This window comes from Mirounga angustirostris, unplaced genomic scaffold (assembly GCF_029215605.1).
Source record: "Mirounga angustirostris isolate CCGP_5_RB_7025 unplaced genomic scaffold, mMirAng1.0.hap1 SCAF_2, whole genome shotgun sequence".
Lineage (NCBI taxonomy): Eukaryota > Metazoa > Chordata > Mammalia > Carnivora > Phocidae > Mirounga > Mirounga angustirostris.
The window spans coordinates 117,551,993-117,564,028 of NW_026991710.1; the positions used below are offsets into that span (position 1 = coordinate 117,551,993).

At 43.4% G+C, this 12,036-nt stretch overlaps 1 long non-coding RNA gene across 3 annotated transcripts in view; it reads right to left on the minus strand.

The window, feature by feature from the left end:
- Positions 1-12,036, minus strand: part of LOC123848222 (uncharacterized) — a 105,331-nt gene that overhangs the window by 12,268 nt on the left and 81,027 nt on the right. The gene's annotated exons all lie outside the window — the stretch shown is intronic.

Sequence of the window (12,036 nt, forward strand, 5' to 3'; positions counted from 1 at the left end):
GAGACCTTCAAGAAGCTGACAATGACCTTGGGCGGAGGATGGATGTGTGCAGGGTCCTAGAGACACCACATAGAACTGAGTGCAAATAGTTTCATAGGGTTACTTCCGTGCACATTTTCCTGGCTGTTTTCCTCAGGTCTGTTTCTTGCTCTTTCCCTATCCTGTTCTGAATCAAAGGGTCTGACCCTTGTCGGTTGCTTTTCCAAGACTGGAGGATGGGGAGGCACGGACAGGTGAAGGTGGAGGGTGAGGAGAGGGAGAGAAAAACAGGAATTTCTTCCCTTCGCTCTCTGCAGCTGCTCAGCCCCTCTGGTTCCAGTTGTTGCCGGGCAGGTCCTGTCCACTATGGTTCCAGCCTCCAGCTGGCGACAATGCCCCTGAGCTCCAGAACTCCCTCCCCTCTTCCCACTGCCCTGTGGCAATGTCAGCTTTCGGTCTTTATGGTCTCTGGATTCCTCACTGTCCCCTCTCTGGCCTCTTGGCTCTCCCATCCTTGTATAACCAACCCCTACATCCAAGCCCTTCTGTTTCAAATTCTCTAGTGGTTTCTGTTTTCCTGTTGGATCCTGACTGACACACTGGTCTCAGGAGCTGGTCAGCTCCGATTCACAGTGAGCGCTGCTCAGGACCTGCAAGAGAACACCTTGCTGGAAGAGATCTGTTGGAAAGTGCTCGGTCTTCAGGACTGTGAGGGTTGTACCTGCCTCTCCAGAACCAGATCAGCTGCTGCCTTTAGAGACTTTAACAGACGTACTGAGTGGGGAAGAGAGGCTAGCTAAAAACTTCACCCAAATAGAAGCACCAAGGGTACCAGCAACAGGAGAAAAGTTATGTCAACTCAGTTTAGAAATAACCAAGGTGCTCTGGAGGAGGCTCATGAATTACTGAATTACCGTGGCCTCCTTGGGCCCCATATATTTGTATCTTGAGTCTCGTTTCAAACAGAACAGAGACTAATGTTGAGTGCCTCTAATTTAATATTCTGATAATATTTCCTCCACATCAAATTCCCACTAGGACAAATGTATACAAATGAATCATTACAATCTACCCCCCTTACCCCAGACAAGTCACTTGGGCCCCTGCTAAGAAATGATGATAAAAGTGATGAAAACAAAACAAAGCATACATTAAAATGTCATTTAAAAAAAAAAAGATTTCCAGGAGATCCTTTGTTGTACTGGAAGAGCACAGGTTGCCTTTTTAAATGACTTTTTTGTTTTCGCTTTTGGATAATCAGAGAGAAAAATGCAACTGAAATAACGAGCGGCTGCTGCTGAGGTCATCCTCGAGCTCCTGCTGACCTGTTGACCGGTCAGAGAGCCCAGGGTCTCCAAGGGGTAAGTGCAGCCCTGTGAGAGGAGGCGTCATTCAGAGAACAGAAGCATTACTGTTTGAATCGGGTTGTACAGGACCCGGTCGCCACGCTGGGGACGAGGACAGAGCATACCTCTGCTACAGGCACGCTGGGGACGAGGACCACAGTGGGAGAGAGAAATGCCATGTGAGACTGTATCCTTGGGGGATATGATTTTTCATGCTGTGTAATGAGCCTGCAGTAGGGAAGGGCATTTCATTGTGGGTTTTACTGCACTAGGCAATTCTGACAGGTATGGATACTTATTCCAACTCGCAGTCATGAGATGAAGACAGTAGTGCAGGGAAGCTGTCTGGCTTGCAATGATATATTTGGAGAGAGGACATAACATCAAAAGCTCAGTACAGAGATTAACAGAGTAAAATTATAAAGTCCTAGGGTCATTTGCTTATGTCTTCTACTCCCTTCACTAGAAACAGCGCTGTAGCCAAATATCATGTGGTAGTTTGAAAACATGGCCAGTAAATTCTTTGGCATTCCTCCCATTAAGATATGGGATCCATATGTTGTCCCTTGGAACTGGGTTGGGGGGCTTGTAAGTGCTTTCACCAATGGAGCACAGCAGAAATGACAAAATGGGACTTCTGGGGTGGGGTCAAAAAGGCCAACTTAGCTTTTCACCCTGTTAGCTGCAACACTCTTCCTTAGGGCCCTAAGCTGCCATGTAAGGAGTCTGACTGCCCTGAGGCCACCCCATGGAGAGGCCACCGGCAGAAAGCCACAGGAAGGATCTCGAGTTGACAGTCCCAGTGGGGACCCACCTTCAAGCCATTCCAGCAAGGTGTCAGACGTATGAATACATTAACCTCTTGCCCAGATAAATACCGTTGAGGAGCTTCAATCAATACCTCAGGTAACAGAAGATCAACCTGCTGAGCCCTGTCCAAATTCCTGACTCACAAAATCATGAAATATAATGAAATGGTTGTTACTTTAAGCCACTAAATTTTGGCGCAATTTGTTATGTAGCAATAGCTAACTACAACATATTCCTACCTAGACCAGTCTCTAATCTAGTCCCAAATGTATACTTACTAGGTATAGTTTACCACTTAGTAGTGCTTCAGTGTCAAATAACCATCAGCATCTTTAATTGAGTGCCTGTTGCAAACCCCAGTGATGTACAGGATATGAAGTAGAGGGGCCAGTTTCTGACCTAAAGGATCTGATAAAATAATAATTATGGGATATCATTTATTGAGCAATTCCTATGAATTAGGCTATTAATTCTCAAAGTTGGTACTGACATATCAGTGTCAGCATCACCTTGGAATTTGTTAGAAATGCAAATTCTCAGGTCCTTCCCCAGACTTATTGAATCAGAAACTCTGGGAGTGGGCCTGGCAACAGGTGTTTTAGTCAGTCCTCCAGGTGATTCCAGTGTGTGGTACAGTCTGAGAATCACTTCAGGAAGCATATGACTTACTTTATCTCACCGAATCCTCACTGAATCCTAGGTTTCTCACCCTTGCCAGGACTGACATTTCGGGCGAGAGAATCTTATTGTGGGTAACCTGTGCATTGTAGGATATTTGACAGTATTCAGGCCTCTACCCACTAAGTGCCAATAACACCTCTCACCCCAGTTGTGATAACTAAGAGTGTCACCAGGTGTTGCCATATGTCCCCTGAGGGTCAGAAATCACCTCCAGTTGAGAATCATTACCTTAACCCTATGGGTAGTGTTTGAAAATGTACCCAGAATTGATTTTAATTGGGTATGGTAAGACAGGCAGACATGGAAAGGACTGTCATAAAGAAAGAAGTTTTTATTCACAGTTCCCTAGAAACAGGAGGTGGTATGACACATCATGGGGAAGCTACATGGTGGAGCACCTGGGTCAGTAAGGAGGCAGAGGGAGCAGGGGAAATCGAGGGGAAAGAGCCTTTATTATGGCTTCTGTGCAAAGGAATGGATGAGGCATGGTAAGTGGGCAGAGGCGTAGGATTGGCTGGTTTGACTCATTTTAGCAGGCTCTGGGGCCAAGGTTCTATTCCTAGTTGCTCTGGAGTAAATAGGACATGGGCTAGTGGCCAGAATATGAGACCCCAATAAAAGAGGTGGTTGGGGGTATGGGGTTTGGATCAGTTGGCTCACACATGAAAAGTATGCTTGCAGGCTGGTCCCTTGCCAATTCTAAGAATTAGCTAGCCCTGAGAGGGGCAGTCTCCTAGAAGTCAGCAAGGCCCCAGATGTCAAAGCATCAGAATAAAAAGGCATGCTTGATACAGGTAGATACGGTTGCCCTACTTTATAGATGGCAAAGCTGAAGTCCAGAGAGGTAACCTGTCATAAGTCATCTCTCCCCCAAGGAGAGGACCTATTTTGAAACCTAAGTCTAAGTACCCCTTGAACCATGCTGTTACCTGTGTGCTATCCTGCTATTCATCTAGCTAATTAAACATACATGTTTGCATCTGTAACTATATAAAAAGATAACTGATGCAGCAAAGGAGGATGTTGAATCATTTCTACATGAAATAATTACACGAAGCAATGAGGAGAAGCGATGGCTTGTAGTGGTCGAAAAGGCTTTGTGGAAAATATGCCATTCTGACTGCTGGTACTGTTATGCTTGCTGGAAGGTCTTGAAAGCTGGAGAAACTGAAGCTAGGCAAAACTGTGGAGAAAGAATATTCTGAAAAGATGGGAAATGATGTGATCACAGGCTCAAAGGCTCCTAGGAATGTGCAAGTTCTGATGAAAACACCAAGTGTTAATAGGCTGCTTTAGTAACTTGAAAGTAGATTAGAAGGAAAGAGAAGAAAAGGGAGTTGCAGCTGGATGCCACCCACTTTAATAAGCTAAATCCATCAGAAGCAGTGCATGGATGCACAAAATATTCAGCACGATGAACTAAACATCGACCAAAAAATCCCCACTGAAAAGTAGTACCGTAATTCCAATACCTGGGCTCAACGAAATTTAGAGTAAGAATCAAGCTGGAAATTTCTACTCTGACATCTTGCAAGATAACAAGTCAGGCTGGGAATCTGTGACCAACAGAGAACACAACAAAGAAAGTTCTTTCCACTGAGACCGAACAGAGCGTCAAAGATTTTGGGAAGTGCAGTTGCCAGCCATTCATTTATTTAGAGGTTTCTGAGTGCCAATGCTGTGCCAGGCACTGCGCTGGACGATAGGGAGTTATAAATCATGAGTCATGTCACTAAAACAGGATTTCTGCCACTGGGAGACTAACAAAGTAGTGAGCTCATGGTTGCGGTAGCACCAGGCAGAGCAGAGGAGGTTTCTGTGCAGCCGGGTGTTGGAGAGGTACACAATGATTGGGCACCTGTCCATCCCGTGGACTTTCAAGAGGCACCTGCCAAGATCAAACTTCCCCCAGGTCGGCCGCTCTCCCCCAAGGCAGTTGTACCTGCCATCATCCCTCTCTTGATCTCAGAAGGTCTGAGTCGCCAGGGGAGTTTAACGGTGCACGCTATCGTGGGGCCCGCCCCCCCCAAGAGGTGCTGATTCCCTGGGTGACAAAGGGAGCACTACTTTCAATCCTTGATAACTCCATCAATACCTGTGTTATCAGTTGACATCTCCGCAGCAGGAATTAGCAAGAATTTTTTTTTTTAAGATTTTATTTATTTGACAGAGAGAGATACAGCAAGAGAGGGAACACAAGCAGCGGGAGTGGGAGAGGGAGAAGCAGGCTTCCCGCGGAGCAGGGAGCCCGATGCGGGGCTCGATCCCAGGACCCTGGGACCATGACCTGAGCCGAAGGCAGACGCTTAACGACTGAGCCACCCAGGCACCCCAGGAATTAGCAAGAATTTAACTGGAATGCAAGCTCCCAATGGGCCGAGATATTTGTTTCGTTCATTGCCATTTCCAGAGTGCTTGGCCCCTATTAGGTACTCAGTAAGTCTTTCTTGAATGAAGGGATTGGACACATACACACGGTGGAGGTAGGGGAAGGGAAGAAGTCAAGAAGAAACAACAAGAAAGGGGTACTTTTAATAAGGAAGGTGCAACGGTATGAAGTAAGAACTTGGCTTTTACCAAAGCTCTACTGTGTTTGCGGAGACGACTCTGGTCTTCACTCTGCTGAACTAGAATTATGAATTGAATGGCTCCTCCTAAACAATCATCCTAGGAAACACTGTGTTTATGGAAAAATAACCAGCCAATGCCTTTCAAATCCTGTAAAGGCTCCTGTCTGTGACTATTGCTAACCCTCAGCCTGTGCCACATTCAGAGGACACAACGCCAAACATTTCTGAGGTATAAGAGTTCTCCAATGGGACTCTGCATGCTCATTGCTCACATCCACCAGCTCATGTGGACTCAGGCCCCAGGAACAGCCCAGGAGCACCCTGCCATCATCCTCCTTCCTGAGGCCAGCAAGCCAGCTGGAAAGCACAGCTCTCAGAAACGGTGGAGGAGGAAAATCAGGACATCCCACCAAGTTAAGCAAACACCTAATCAAATGTATGGTGCGTTACCAGATTTTTATAAAATTATTTTCAATGGGAAAAGCTGTTTTGCTCCCTATGTACCAAACATTAGGTTTTCAATAGTTCCCCATGCCCCCACCCAACCCCCCACCCCTGCCAAGTCCTCTAAAAAATTCTCAGTACTGGTTTTGACTTGAATTCACGCCTTCTATTTACATATCTTCTTGGGAAAAATATTCTTTCTTTATACACCTTTTCTCCTTTCTTTTCTCACTTATCATTTCTGTATTTGGCCGAGTTCTTTTACTTCGGGCCAACAATGGGTGGGCCTCTAGAGGCAGGCAGAAAGGGAGTGGGTCTCTTTAACAGAACCAAGCATATCACAAAATGTCTGTCAAAGGAACACGTCTGCCTCAAGCTTCCCACACTGATGGGCTCAGTGCCGAGCTCTGATTTGCTCTAGTTAAAAAAAAAAAAAAAATTCCCCTAATTTTACTGTCAAGATTTTGAGAAGCATTCTCATGGTTTTAAAGAGATTATTGCATAATTTGTTCATGTTTAAAGAATTATATTGTTAAATAAATTTAGCTCTCCAGATTCTAAATGACAAAAACAAGTGAAGTTACATCATTTGAATTATGAAGTGATAATGTCTTCCAATTCTGCCCCAATCAAAAGTGTAACAGTTTAAAGCTTATAATAATCATGTTCAAACATATTCAGATTATAATTACTTTTCTTCTGATAATGATAGCCCGTCTGATTGGATGATTACCTATTTGACTTTGATAAGTCTCAGAGGTCAAAAAAGGGATAATTGCAGACATCTGTTTTCTATGGAAAATATAATCTCAGAAAATAGTGTTTAAAGTGACATCTGCAAATATGTGTTTTAGAAAGAAACTCGTTGCACATTTAAAATCACAGGGAAAAGAAGCAATTCCTAAGCTACTATGTATCACACTGTCTATGTAAATAGATGAACAAGTTTAACTTACTAGTATTCATGTATGCATAAGTAATTACAAGCAGGCATGATTATATTTTGTGCAGGTAGAATTAGAGATGGAAATAGACTATGAGAAAGGAATTTGAAAGGGTCTATGATATGGAATGATACAGAAGCTTTTTCTCTTTACTTTTGTTTAATTCAGTCATATATAAAGGTGCAACCGTTTTCCTGGTTGTTTTTAATTTGCAGCTGGAAGATTTTGTCCCCTGGCTATCTCTTTGTAGACAGCCTTCTCCACCTAGGAGATGGCTCTTAGTGGGGGGGGGGGGAAGGTTCACTCATGGCCGCCATGATTCTCTCTGCAGAGGAGATCCCAGTTTCTCCCTCTGCAGGTGCATCACCTTTCCAGCCCTTAGGGAGATGCCAAGAATCTCTCCCCCGCTCCAGCCAACAGCTGCATTTTGCAATAAAAAGGGAAAAGTTTCTTTAATATTCCTTTCCACACATGCTAAAACTCCCTTGGTTTTAAATCATGAACTTGGAATCTTTTCTAATTCATATAAGACCTGGGTAATCACTTTTGCCAGACTAAGCTTCCTAAAATAAAACTTTCACCATAGCATTTCCCTTCTCAAAAGCCTTCCATGGCTCCCCAGTGTCTATAGAAGGAATTCCAAACTTCACAGCAATTCACAAACCTTCATCATCTGACCTTAACCTATTTTTCTCAACTTTATCTTCTATGTGAGACTCTTTTGTTAAGTCCATCTAACACCAACGGGTGTTAAACTTTCTTGCCTCTAGTCTAAATTTCCCCCTCTACATCATCTTTGCCTAATAATCTTTTGTTGGTTGTGGTTCTTTAGTTTTTGCACCTCAAGTGCACAGAACTAGATAAATCATAAACTCTGGTTCATAACATACTAGTATGATGCAAGTGCCATGCAAGAGCCTCTTTTGTATTTATTCCTGCATTTCACAATTTTCCCAAGTGTGCCTTAAATCCTGTCTTTCCAGTAAGGTCTTCCTCTATACACATAGGGATGATCACTCTGCCAAGAGAGCTCTTTCTCTCCTCTGAACAATTACAGCATCTGTTACCTAGAGTCTAGACCTCCATTTGCATATCACATGCAGCATAGCACCATTGTTGTGTCTAGACATATCTGCAGCTGGAATTAGCTGTGTCCTGCTATGTGGTATGTGCTCAGGAGTTTGTCAGAGCTCTATAATAGCTCTTACCAAGTTGTGTTGTTTTTTTATCTGTGCCTGTCTTCACAGAAGAGTTAGTTCCTTGAGGCCAGACTCAGTTTCTCATTCATCTGAGCACCCCAAGCACCAACCATAGTGCCTGACAAGTTCTGTTTAGTAAGCAGCCATTGAGTATTTTAGGGAAATTACCTTATAAACTCCTAGGAAGCAATGAAGGAGCCACAGAATTTCAGGCAAGGGAAGGACCTCCTGAGTCCTATTCCTTCCAAACTCTCACTGTGCCTAGCAGGGTACTGAGCAGATGTAAGTATTCCGTGAATACCAATGATTGACTGATACTTAAACTTCTTCAGAAAATTAATGAGCCCTATATATTAGGGACGGTGGCCAACTTATCTCAGTTTCCCCTAACTGTCCTGGTTTTAAAACGAGAAGTTCCATGTCTGGGAATTACTCTTGGGCCTGGGTAAACCAGAACAGTTGGGCAGTCCAGTTAGAGTCTCACACACACACCAACAACATAAATGCTAGTAATTATTCTCTCTCCTAGTTAAAGACTTTTGAGGACCACTTTTGCAAACTTAACTGGAATTTCTGTATATTTGAAAGTGACTTAAAAAAAGTTTCTTGAAGATTAAGTCTAAAATTCAGGCTCTTAGAGAGGGAAACAAATCACAAGAGATTCTTAACTATAGAGAACAAACTGAGGGTTGATGGAGCGAGGTGGGGGGAGGATGGGTTAGATGGGTGATAGGTATTAAGGAGTGCACTTGTGATGAGCACTGGGTGTTTATGTAAGTGATGAATCACTGAATTCCATTCCTGAAACCAATATTGCACTATATGTTAACTAACTAGAATTTAAGTAAAAATAAAAAATAAAATAAAATTCAGGCTCCTCAGAATTAAACACTTTTAAATGTATTGTTATTCCCCTACTGTATTGCTATTCCCCTACTCTAAATGAGTAAGATTTCTTTTCTTTTCTTTTTTTTTTTAAGATTTTACTTATTTATTTGAGAGAGAGAGCATGTGTGAGAGAGCACAAGGGGTGGAGAGGGAGAAACAGGCTGCTCGTGGAGCAGGGAGCCAGATGCTGAGCTCCATCCCAGGACCCTGGGATCATGACTTGAGTTGAAGGCAGACGCTTAACTGACTGAGCCACCCAGACGCCGCAAATGAGTAAGATTTTAAAGGTAACTGGTACATTTCATTGCTGAGTGGGGGTTCTCTTTTGAGAGCATAAAGACACAGGGCTCAACAGAGATTCAAGTGTATGCCTTTTCAGCCAAGAATCAGGTAAGCAGAGGCCACACCCCACTAGGCTGCAGACCTCTCCCAGTGGGGGGCGCTGTTGCAAGTCAACCAGTCCCTTTTGTGTAAGACCAGCTTCCTTGGATCCTCTTGGAAATCTTTTATTAAATCTCTACGAATTTTCATATTCTCCACACTGTTCCATTTTATTCCATTCCACACCCATGGTTATTGAGGGAGTATTTACTTGCTATTGAAGGAAATCATGTGGATGTGTAGTCAATAATTTCATCAAGGAATAACTTTTCTTTGTGCTTTTGGTGGAAAAGGGAGGGAAATAGTTTCACTCCAACTAGCTTATGAGCTTTTGAAGAATATTTACACAGAGATATTTTTAGACAGACAAAGAGATTATTATTTTCCCATTTTAGTAGAAAGGCAGTATAAAAACAAACAAAGCCTGAAACAAAACAAAACAGTAGAGACATAACGAGAGAATGTGATGGCCACTGATTTCTGTATTAGTCACTTAACAAATACAACCCATGGAGTGTACATGCTTGTTTCTAGGGAAAGGCTCAAATGAGAATTATCGTGGATGTAACTTATATGATTAAAGATTTTCTGGCTTTCTAAGGAGAGGGAGAAGGTAAAACAAATACAAAGTTTAAAAAACAAACAAACAGCCTTTTTATTTTGTCAAAAGTGAGAAAACTTTTAGCAAAAGCAAATTTTTGCAATAGTGGGTTTTGAACTGCGGCACTTAAAATTGGGACATGATTTACATAATTCCATGGTTTTATTTTTTCTTCTCTTGAGATGTCTATGTGAACTGAGTCTAGCTAGCCAAAGGTGTGATTCTCTTTTATGCCAGGAAAACTGACTTCCAGCTAACAACCATCTTCATTCTGTGACATAACTCTGGTCCTAATGGTCATCATTTCTTGCTTGGGCAACTGCGATGATTTCTTTCCTGTATTCACTCTGCACACCCACACCATCTGTACTTCACAATACAGACAGAATCAATGTTCATTTGCATATATGATCATGCCATCCTTCTCCTCCCCCCCACCCCGCCCCATTCTCTGCTTCAATCCTTATTTGGGTATGAAGTACTCTGATGTTGAAGACCAAGATCCTTAACATGGTCTTGAAGACCCGTGTAGTTTGGCCTCATGTGCCTCTCCATTTCTTCATGCACCAGTCTTTCCCTGTCTCTCTGCACTTCAGCAAGCCCTCATCCAGTACACCTGCCATGTTACCACCCCCCCCAACCACAGGCCTTTGCACATGTTGTTGCTTCTACCAGGAACATTCTGTCTCTCCCATTCTCCACTTAGTTAAATCCTATTATTCCTTCAGAGTGCATGTCCTCAGGAAAGACTTCCCAGCAACCCTTATCCAGGTCAGATTCCTTTGAGAATACTGAACACTGAATTTAAACAAACTTACTCAACGGCCCTGTATTCAAGCAGACCATCTTGTCCCCTCCCTACGAGGAAGTGCCTTTCCTGAAGGAGGAGAGCAGAACATGCTTCCGGGAGACAACTTGTTCTCAAGAAAGAGAGGAGGGAGAGGCTAGCTGACACTTAGTCAGCTTCTTCCAAAGTCCCCGTTTTATTAAATCACTCTTCCCTGGGGCAAAATAAAAGGAGCGGGGAGGCCAGGAGCTTTATGCTAACGATTCTCTTTCCATAGGTATGGGGAAGAAGGGTTTTCCCCTAACAATAAAGAATGAAAAATTATTTCTGGTAATGAGTTCCTCATTTCTCTACTGGTTGAATGAACAGGTTAAGCTAGGTAAGCTCCAAAGACTTCTGCAGGCCCCAAATTTGTGAAACAATTCCAACTACAATATTCATGGCTTCAGATGTTGGTTATTTGAGTCATATGGGAAGCTGCCACAGGCAGTGCTCTATCTCCTGCTTTTTAGCCCATCTTTGTCACCCTGGGTCCCAGAGAATTTGCCTCTGCCTTGTCAGTCCCTTGTCCACTTAGCTAGAGCTAAGAAGCAGGTGGCCTTCCCCATGTCTCCAACTTAGGACCACTTCAGACAGGGGGACTGTGGGAAGGTTCACTTGAACACTCTCCCTGCTCCCCTAATCAGTTTACTTAGGAAAAGCAGGACAAATAGGAAATGGGAGGGTTGGAAATTAAGCCCCTTGAGCAACTGAGAAGTCTCTGGCAAACTGGGGGTCCCATCTCCAACCTCAGTTAGACCTGCTCTATGGTGAACAGTGCATTTTCTTGAGATCTAAAATGTATCCCTTGCAAATGGTAAGGAAATCGAGTGTCCTATATACATATAAATAGCATGCTTAATCATCATCAACCACATGCACTGTGCCCTCCTTATGATGTTGCAGGAAAACAACCAGGGCATGTCCATGGCCTGTAGAGGGATTTTCCTTGATTCTGTAAAGCCTTGAGTAATACTGAAGCTCTATAATAACACTGAGCTACTTTTGCATTTATTCTCGTCAAAGACTTGAACATTACAATTTTAGTTGTTTAAATTTTCATAGATTTCGGGGCGCCTGGGTGGCTCAGTTGGTTGGGCGACTGCCTTCAGCTCAGGTCATGATCCTGAAGTCCCAGGATCGAGTCCCACATCGGGCTCCCTGCTCGGCGGGGGGTCTGCTTCTCCCTCTGACTCTCTTCCCTCTCGTGCTCTCTGTCTCTCATTCTCTCTCTCAAATAAATAAATAAAAATAAAATCTTTAAAAAATAAATTTTCATAGATTTCAAGGTTCAGAAGAGTTCTGGGGGAGTCATTTAAATTCATCCCCCTGTAGGTCTCTAGGTAGAGCTGCAACTTGGCTAACAA